We start from the raw sequence: 9,494 nt of genomic DNA on the forward strand, positions 1-9,494 counted from the left end.
CAACCATATTGCTATCCATCAAGTGTGAATCACGTTACGACATACTATATCACCCTCAACAAAGTCAAATTTGATATCGCACACCTTCCTGTGTGGTTTCTTTGGTATAAACGTTTCCCTCATGGTTTTAGTTTTATAGATGCTAAGTGACTCTGTTGCTAATTTAGCCTAATTGATTACGACGGGGCTTTAATAGATTTTAAACTGTTTTAAACATCATTTCCTGCTGGAAAAATTTACTTAGGGGAAACTAATTGTGCTAAATGTTTTCAAAGTTGCCAAAAATGCTGAATAAAAATGTAACTACGCTATTAGCACATTAGCAGAAGTGTGCACACACTCACCTGAACATTGTGAATTTGATTGTACATTTTTTAACTGCAAATGAAAGATATTAATTTGAAGTAAAGCTGTCTGCAACAGCCATCAGCTTGGAGATTTATTCAGATGAAAACATTTAACTGAATCCATGACTCGTCTCTAAAACAGCAGAGCGACTGTTCATTTCTCAGAACTGATGATGCTGCTGATGATGGAGATGTGAAGACATGAACCCAGAGCGGAGACGGTTTTTATGGGGAGATGGGAGTGAAGATTTTAATGTTTCTCCCTCGTCCTGCTCTCGCGCTCGGAGGCGTTTTCTGTCTGCTGAGCTTTATGACGCCGTCTAACGTCTTTCCGCACCATCAGCATCCAGTCTGAGCGACACGCTGCAGTGATGGCGGATATATGATCGCTGCAATGAAAATAGAAAATGCCAGATTAAGTGATATTTTATATGAAGACGTTAATTAAACAAAAAAGGTCACGGGGAGTATTAATCATTTGATTCAGGGCAGAATAATTCAGGGAGAAGGAAGCAATTAGTGTGAAGATAGAGAGGGTGACTTTGAAAATAAAAGTTTATGATGTCAGAAATTCACCAGATAGTTTCTCATCAATGAAGGTCGACTTTAAGTCTGTAAATTACTGCAGGATATTACAAGTCGGAGCTGTTTCCCATCCGGTTTCCTGTCTGCGGGCCAGACTTCCCCAACATGTCCAAGCAGAAGCGCTCATCGCTCTTTATGAACCTCCGAGATCATAAAAAAGTAGCTGCAGCAGCACAGATTTAACTGGCAGCTGCTTGAAATGCTGCTTCAAAGAAACGAGGCAGATTACGAAAAAATATCCCAGGTGGGAGGAACAGAAAGGAGAAGAAACTTTGTTCCTCACGTCTATGGAAAATACAAAACCTGCTGCTGATTCTCTGATCGCATGGAGTCAAAGAGCATTTCAACCAAATCTGCTCTCTGTCAAATAATGAAAAATGTCCGGCTTGTTGCAGTGATTTGGACTGAAGGAATCTGTCTTTTAAAAAACAAACCAAGTTCTCATTTCTTAAAGCTGCTCTATTATCATTCCTTTTAAACAAGCTAGGATAGATCTATGGGTCATAGATGAGTTAATTACAGTTTTTGCACTAAATCATTCTTGGATGATGAGATTTTATTGTAGTCATTTGGCTGTTATAGCGCTGTGTCACTTTTATTTAAATTGGCAGCTGCTGGTCACCCCCTCCACACCAATTTAATGCAAATGGCTGCAGACAACACATTTATACAACTGTACATCTTTGAAAAGCAGAAGTAGGGCCTCCTGCACAACCAATGAGAATGCAGCGAGTGATTTCTTGAGTCAACAAAAGCAAACGTGGCTTTTTCCGGAAAAACCAGCTGACCAAACATGCTGGAGCTCAGATTGGGTTGCTAGGCAACAGGGCAATGCCTGGCAATTGTTACTTAGTAATCAGGAGGTTTTTGATGCCAAAAATCATAAACGTATTGCCAAAAAACTGCTGTAGCTGTTTTTTTGTTTGTTTGTTGTCTTTTTCGTACTTCCCAGATGGAAGTATAAAAATGTGTAAAAATGAATGTTTTCGTATCAGAGACAGCTGTTCATACTGGATTCAAACCAACGAAAGTTTTCATTTTGCTGATTCGAATCTAATTCTGGTTATTTTCATTTTCAGTTATTCATTAGAAGCAACATGACATCAAATTTAAGGTGGATTCTGGAGGAGAAACGTCTCAGACTGATGGTGTCAATAACTGGCTAATTTTCTAATATCGTTCCCAGCTTTGGAGAACCCTGTCCAGTCTGACCACTTGTGTGGATTATCTCTTAAAGCAACACTCACTTCTCTTCTTCATCTTCTTCTTCTTCTCCGCCACACAGATGGTGAGTTTAACTTTTCGAACTTCCTGCCAATTAGAAGCCGGTGGAGGAGGAAGGGGGCGCGGCAGAGACAGATGGAGACGAAGAGACATGAAAAGAGACTTCCTGCTGAGTTTGGGGGAGGCAGATTGTGCTGCAAACCATCAGCGTCAAACTCGTGAATTCATCGCTCCGCCCGGTGATTTCTCTCTCAGTCTGGAGCCGAGCCAATCCCTCCTCATCAGATATTCCTCCGCTTATCCCTTCCCCTCGCCTGGAGGCTCTGGATCTCACTGATCAGGAAACGAGGAGCTCCTCTGATAAAACAGCAGGAAGTGTTTGCGCTGAGTCCATCCCCCGGTTTCACCTTCGTTCCTTCTGCTGCCCGGTCCGTCACCGTGGGTCGATGCAGAAAATGATCTCTAATTGTGTTCACAGCTCGGTGATTGAGAAGTTAGCCTGTGTTGATTTCACAGGCGCTGCTGTGGCCACATGCAGGCTTTGTGCAGCAGAGCTTTGAGGTGTGGAAGCTGAATAAATCTATACGGATCAATAGCTTCAGCGGTGAACAAACAGGAAGTGGGCTTCGGGTCACTGACGAAGGAAACTACAGCAGGAGCTTCAGAACTTTATGCAACACTGCAGGGATCAGGAACTAAAAACTTCACAAACACTGAAGAAACTCCAGCTCAGATTTGGTTCTATTCTATATTTTGTATCAATTGCAGCTTTAAATTCCTTCATTTTGGTTCCTGAAAGCTGCAGTAAGTAATTATTCTAAACAAAAAGAGGAAGAGTCCTGTAATCTTTCCATCATGTTTTAGTTTCATGAGTGTTGCTTTGATTGTTTCATGCATGTTTGAGAAATCCTTTAATCTCCATGGAAACCACTCAGCCATGCAAAACGCCTGAATGGACTTAGCCCCGCCCTCGAGGCAAAGCTCCTCCCCCACTCGGCTCCTTCAGACTAGCCAGCAGCAATTAGCAAACACCCGGTGGGACAGCTGATTACAGGAGCTGCTGCTCAGTGTAATAACGTTATTAAAGGGTTTTAATAGAGGAGCCATGTTGGGACAACTTCCTGAAGGTGGAGCTTCAGAAAGAGCAGGAGCGTCTTAAAGAGACAGCGACCCAAATTCAAGGCGTTAAATTACACAGTCAAATTTCTTTTAAGTCATATTTGACATATGTATCATTTTTCTAACAGCTGGAGGTTCACATACTTACCTGGTTGTTTTAAAATGATGCTCTGTGCCTGGAAAACACATAAAGCTGAAGCTTTAAAGCTGCAGAACGTAACAAGAAACAGAAAAAACAATCAGTGTAAAATATTTCTTTATTTGATTCAATATTAAAATATTGTTTTGATCTCCTTTCAGATGACATTTCCTAAGTTAGGTATTGTTATCATTTCTATCCATCCATTTTCTAACACCTTGTCCCTCAGTGGGGTCAGGAGGTACCGCTTCCTCTCCAGCTAACATTCTGGGCGAGAGGCGGGGTCACCTGGACAGGTCACCAGTCCGTCGCAGGGCAACACAACCATGCACTCACACCTAGGGGCAATTTAGAGAGACCAATTAACCTGACAGTCATGTTTTGGACTGTGGGAGGAAACTGGAGTACCTGGAGAAAACCCACCATGCACAGGGAGAACATGGAGACTCCATGCAGAAAGACCAGGAATCGAACCCAGAACCTTCTTGCTGCAAGGCAACAGCTCTACCAACTGCGCCACTGTGCAGCCCTGTTATTATTTCAAAATCTTTCAAATATTTGAGTTAAAATGTATGCAAGGAAACCAGGTCACTGTTAAAAATGAATGAAATGGACTAAATGAAACCATTTGTTTGCATGTTCTCTCCGTGAATGCGTGGTTCTCTCTGGGTACTCCAGTTTCCTCCCTCAGTCTGTAAACATGACTGTTAGCTTAGTTAGTGTCTGAATTGTGTGTGTGGTTTTATTCTGACATTCCTGCAGAGGATGGATGAACATTAACACCCGTTTGTCCAAAATGGCCTCCGTATCGTCCACATTTTGTATTTTTTTTCTGCTCTTCTCTGGACCTGAACCGGTGTTTCTCCAGAGTGATGACCTGCTCTGGTAAGAGCTGCTGCTCCAGCTCGCTCTGATTTTAATTTGAATAAATCAAAGCAGCGCGTCATTCACGCCTCATCAGCCGCTCCTCCTCCTGCTTAATGTGCAGCTTCTCAGGATGTAAACCATCAGATTCAGCTGCTAATGAACCATGTAGAGGATTTTACCTGACGTGTCTCTTTATGACTTTTATTCCTCAGATTCTCTGCAGCCGTTTCCACGGTTGCAGCTCAGAGTAAGAACCAGTTTTAACCTTGAAATTTATTTAATTCACTGAGACTCTATGGGTGCGTTTACACTGCAGCCTGAAGTGACCCAATTCCGATTTTTTGGCAATTCCGATATTTTCCCGGGTCGTTCACACTGCCAGTAAATGCTTCCTGTATGTGTTCTGCAGTGTAAACGGGCAAACGACCTGAAAGTGTCCCGCATGCGCAGTACAGGGCGCCATAGCGTCAGTGTTCTGCCAACCGCCATGAGAAGAAGAAGAAGAGCTCAGCGTTTGCGGAAGTAAACATGGAGGCTAACGGTGGAGCTTAGCTTATATATTTGAAGTTGTTGTCCAACCGGAGCAGCAAATTAACAACTTGATCCTCATATAATCCGTCATGGTTGTTGTTTTTCTTCCTTCCTGCTCGTATCAGGAGCAGAATAGTGAGATTTGTTGAGAATCAGTGACGTTCAGTTCGGATGAATGCGACCTGAACGTTATGGTCGCATTAGAATCGGATACGTATCGGATATGGGTCACATTCTAAAAGAATCCGACCTGAGCTGTTCACACTGCCATGAAAAGATCAGATACAGGTCGCATTACGTCAAAAAAAATCAGAACTGAATCACTTCAGGCTTGCAGTGTGAACGCTCCCTAAAAGTTCACTTTGCAGCATGAAGTCCAGAAATAGTCACATCCAGCTAGTTAGATTATTTATTAGTCAGATTAAAAGTACTTTAAACATTAAAAATACATTTTTGAATTAAAATAAAAATGTTCATTAGTCAGATGTGATATTCAGATGTCATGTTTTCATCTGATGAAGCAGAAAATTAACAGAAAAAAGATTTTAAACATAAGTCCATGTCATGTTTACGACTTCAACTATAACGATTATTTTATTAATTGATTATTCTATCAATTATTGTGATGATTAATCAGGTAATAAAACTGGAATCCACTTAGTTTTCTTCAATAAAATGTTAGAAATAAAAAATGCAGAAAAACAAATAATTCAAACCTATTTTTAAATAAGAAAATACAATAACACAGAAAGTGAATTGATCATTAATAGATTCATTGATGGATTATCTGAACCTATAAAACGTTTTCTGGGACGTCACATTGCTGTGAAATCTTAATAAATTAAATATTCTCATCAGATTTCAGGATTCTCTGTCATCATTTTGTCGATTTAACAGTATAAATCGTTCACTCATTATGAGAACAAAGTAATTAGTTCTCATGTTGAGACATTTGCGGTTTTGCTTGAAGACGTTTAGAAATGTCCTGTTTTCATGTGAGAAAAGCTCATTTGAATGTCCAGCAGCTGGTCCATGATGCCATCTGCACACATTTCCACCATCTGACCCTCCAAGGCTGCATGACGAGACAAACAGACTCACTTTGAAATGTTTATGTCCTGTTCGTCATGGCAACAAGACGAAGCTCCACGCCCATTTCTGGATATCATGTAAAAACATTTTACAGATATTGAAACTCATAAAGAGGCTGCACGGTGGTGCAGTTGGTAGAGCTGTTGCCTTGCAGCAAGAAGGTTCTGGGTTCGATTCCCGGTCTTTCTGCATGGAGTCTCCATGTTCTCCCTGTGCATGGTGGGTTTTCTCCWGGTACTCCGGTTTCCTCCCACAGTCCAAAAACATGACTGTCAGGTTAATTGGCCTCTCCAAATTGCCCCTAGGTGTGAGTGTGTGCATGGTTGTGTGTCCTATGTGTCTCTGTGTTGCCCTGCGACAGACTGGCGACCTGTCCAGGTGACCCCGCCTCTCGCCCGGAACGCCAGCTGGAGAGGAACCAGCAACCCTCCCGACCCCACTGAGGGACAAGGGTGTTAGAAAATGGATGGATGGATGAAACTCATAAAGCAGAATTATATGAAGCCAGAGTGTCAAACAAACATCTCGTTTATTTGTGCTGAACAACAGGATCCAGTCATACAGCAGCAGTGATGAAGATGAAGGCCTGCAGCAGGTAGTTAAGTGTTGCACCGACTCGCTTCTCCCTGCATTAATCAGATGATGTGAATGTAAATCCATGTGACGCGCCGCCCTGCTGGAAGCTCATATAACCAGATAATCATCAGCTGATAACACGGCTGTCGTCCCTCCACACTTCATAAATACGCACAGTAAAAGCATCTTTATTGTCTTCATGGGGAGGCAGACAGGACGGTTTACCCCTGAAGACGGAGGAGGATTGTTCCTGCTGCTCTCTGTCTTTCATTTTTCAGTCTAGCCTGAACTGTCAGGAGTTTAGAAAAACCTGGAGTAGCTTCTGACAGGTTCCTCTACAAAATAAAATAAAATAATTAGAAGACATACAGATTTATTTAAACCTGGCTCTGGCTTCAGTTGAAGTGAACTCTGGTGCAGATCCAATGCATATGTGAACACCAAGCGGATCAAAAGCTGAAACTGAACAACAGAGCAAGGCATTCTGGGTAAAGGCCGTGCAAACACACAAACACGCTAACCTAGCGCTAGCAGCAGAAACGTCTCCTGGTCTTTAGCCAAAGACTAAAGAGAAATCCCATAAGCACTTAATCCATCTTGTTTCCATCTGGTGAAGAAGGAAGTTGCTCTCAGTGTCTTCAGAGGTTTTTGTGTCGTTTCCTTCAGTGGTTCTTGGTGCAGCGCCCCCACAGGCCAGGAGGGGAACAGGTTGGTTCAGAGCCACAGCAGCTGGAGGAGGAGCAGATGTTTAAACTTTGGTTCCCATTCAAACCGAGATGGGAAAACAAACTTAAGTTTTATTTCAGATAAAGTGAGAACTATACTCCAAACGATTGTCACAACTCGTCTTGAAAAGTTTCATAAGGCTTTACGGTCCATAGCTTGTGTTACATCCCATAATACAATGCAAACCTCACATTTTATTTTGGGAAGGAGTTTGGATGAAACTTGCAGCGTTTTTTCCTGTTTTGCTTTATTTATAGATTTTGAATTTTATCGTAAGAGACTGTAACACGACCTTGTCCTGACCTTTGGGAAATCGCTGCGATCTGAACAAACTGGGAGGGAAATGGTTCAAATTTCATTTTAAACTTTCTCTAATGGGTAAAATCAGCTGAAATAAACAAACACTACATTATACAGCACATTTTTTGTTTTAATGTGATTTTTTAGATTCTGGCTGTGATGAAACTCCCTCCTGACCTTCAGGTGACCAGAGGTGGCCACCCTCAGGTGATTATTGGCTGAAGCTTCAGGGGCAGGAAACGCGCCTCCTGCAGAGTTTACACATCTGATCTCATCGTGTTGCTGCTGATTTCTCTCTGCATCCTTCTTACACTTTACTTCTCCTGCATCTAATGAGGTCGACTACAAGGCAGCGCCGCCTTCCTCTCGTCTTCCTGCTGGGATTTAAATGACACATTAAATTTAAAAAGAAAAAGGATGAATATTTAGATTCTCCTTCTGTGTGTTTTCTGCCAGGCTGTAAACTCCTCTGTGTTCTTTTTCTCCCTCTCAGTTCCACTTTTGCAGCTGCTAACCGATTCTCTTTGTTTGCATTTTAATGGCTTTTCAGGATCAAAAACTTCCCGTTTTCAGGCCGACGTTCAGGAGACGCTTGGAAACCAGGAGAGGATTTGAAGCTCCTGCAGCTTTTATGATTTGATGATGGTTCTTTAATAAACTCTAACCCACCAGCGGTCTCCTCCGTGCCACGCCGCATCGATGCAGTAACTCGTGACTTTGACGATGGCGTTTGCTTGTTCCTGTGTGATGTTTTTATTATTTAAAACACGTTGAGCTGCTTTGGTGCTGAAATCTTCTTTTGAAACAAACTTGTCTAATTCACGCAAAAGCAGCCCAGACCTGAGAGCATGCATGAAAAAAACACTTCAGAAAACTGATATTTCTGTTTAAAATATCTTTTTTTATTGATCTGACTGAATATTCTGATATTCTGAGACACTAAATGTTGGGTTTAGCAAAAATAATTAAAACTGCAAGAAATAAAGCTTAATTAACTATCCAACTTTTCCACAATGTTCCAGTTTTTATTTTAGAAGAACCTGTGATTTGAACTATGAAAACAAAAGGAAACTGACCCAGTTTGCTCAGTTAGCATCACTAGCTGCGTTTCCATTAACCAAAAAAATGCACAAATAGAAATTATCCTTAATGGAAACACCCGTTTAATCTTTGATCAAAGGTTTTTGTGGTAGGATGAGCAGAAAAACTCAGTTTTATTTTATAAAACTGTAGGAAATACGAGTCACGTGATCCACAACCGGATGTTACTGCTGACGGAAATGACAAAGAAGACGACAGGAAGTGGTAGGAAGATGAGGGTTTGTTCTGAACAAGTTTATTCACTTGTGATTTTGATTTTACTTCTTACTGCAGTTGTGAAGTTGTGTTTTTTCAACTTTGGCAGAAAATAGTCAAAGATTTGTACTTTTACCAGCTGCTTTAACCAGGTTACCAAGTCATGGGGTTTATTGGAAGGAGACAGATTATCATAACAAACAATAAACAGATTCAATAAAAGTTGATTGAAAAGTTTAATCGTTTTAGATCAGATGTTAAAATGTTTAGCTGCGTTGGACTTCAGTCACTGTAGCAGCAAAATGAAGACGAAGACGAAAACGATTACATCATTATATCATCTACTTCTTTAATAAATGCCTTATTTTATTCAGATCTACTCTATCTGACCTCTTTTCGTCTCTTCTCCATCAATGATTGACCCACATCTTGTACATTTTACAGATTTTCTTTCCAATCTGTGTTTTTTTAAGATTCTCTTCCTAATTTTTATTTCAGTTCTTGGTTTGATTTGTGAAGTTTTCCTTTGATCTGTCCTTCACATGCTGGTCCTTCTGCTTTCTGTCTTCATGTTGTTTCCATGGGGCTCAAACGTGTGTGTGTGTTTTATATGAGTGTGTGTTTTATATGTGTGTGTGTTTTATATGTGTGTGTGTGTGTTTTATATGTGTGTGTGTTTTATATGTGTATGT

This window comes from Poecilia reticulata, linkage group LG21 (genome assembly GCF_000633615.1).
Source record: "Poecilia reticulata strain Guanapo linkage group LG21, Guppy_female_1.0+MT, whole genome shotgun sequence".
In the NCBI taxonomy this organism is placed as follows: domain Eukaryota; kingdom Metazoa; phylum Chordata; class Actinopteri; order Cyprinodontiformes; family Poeciliidae; genus Poecilia; species Poecilia reticulata.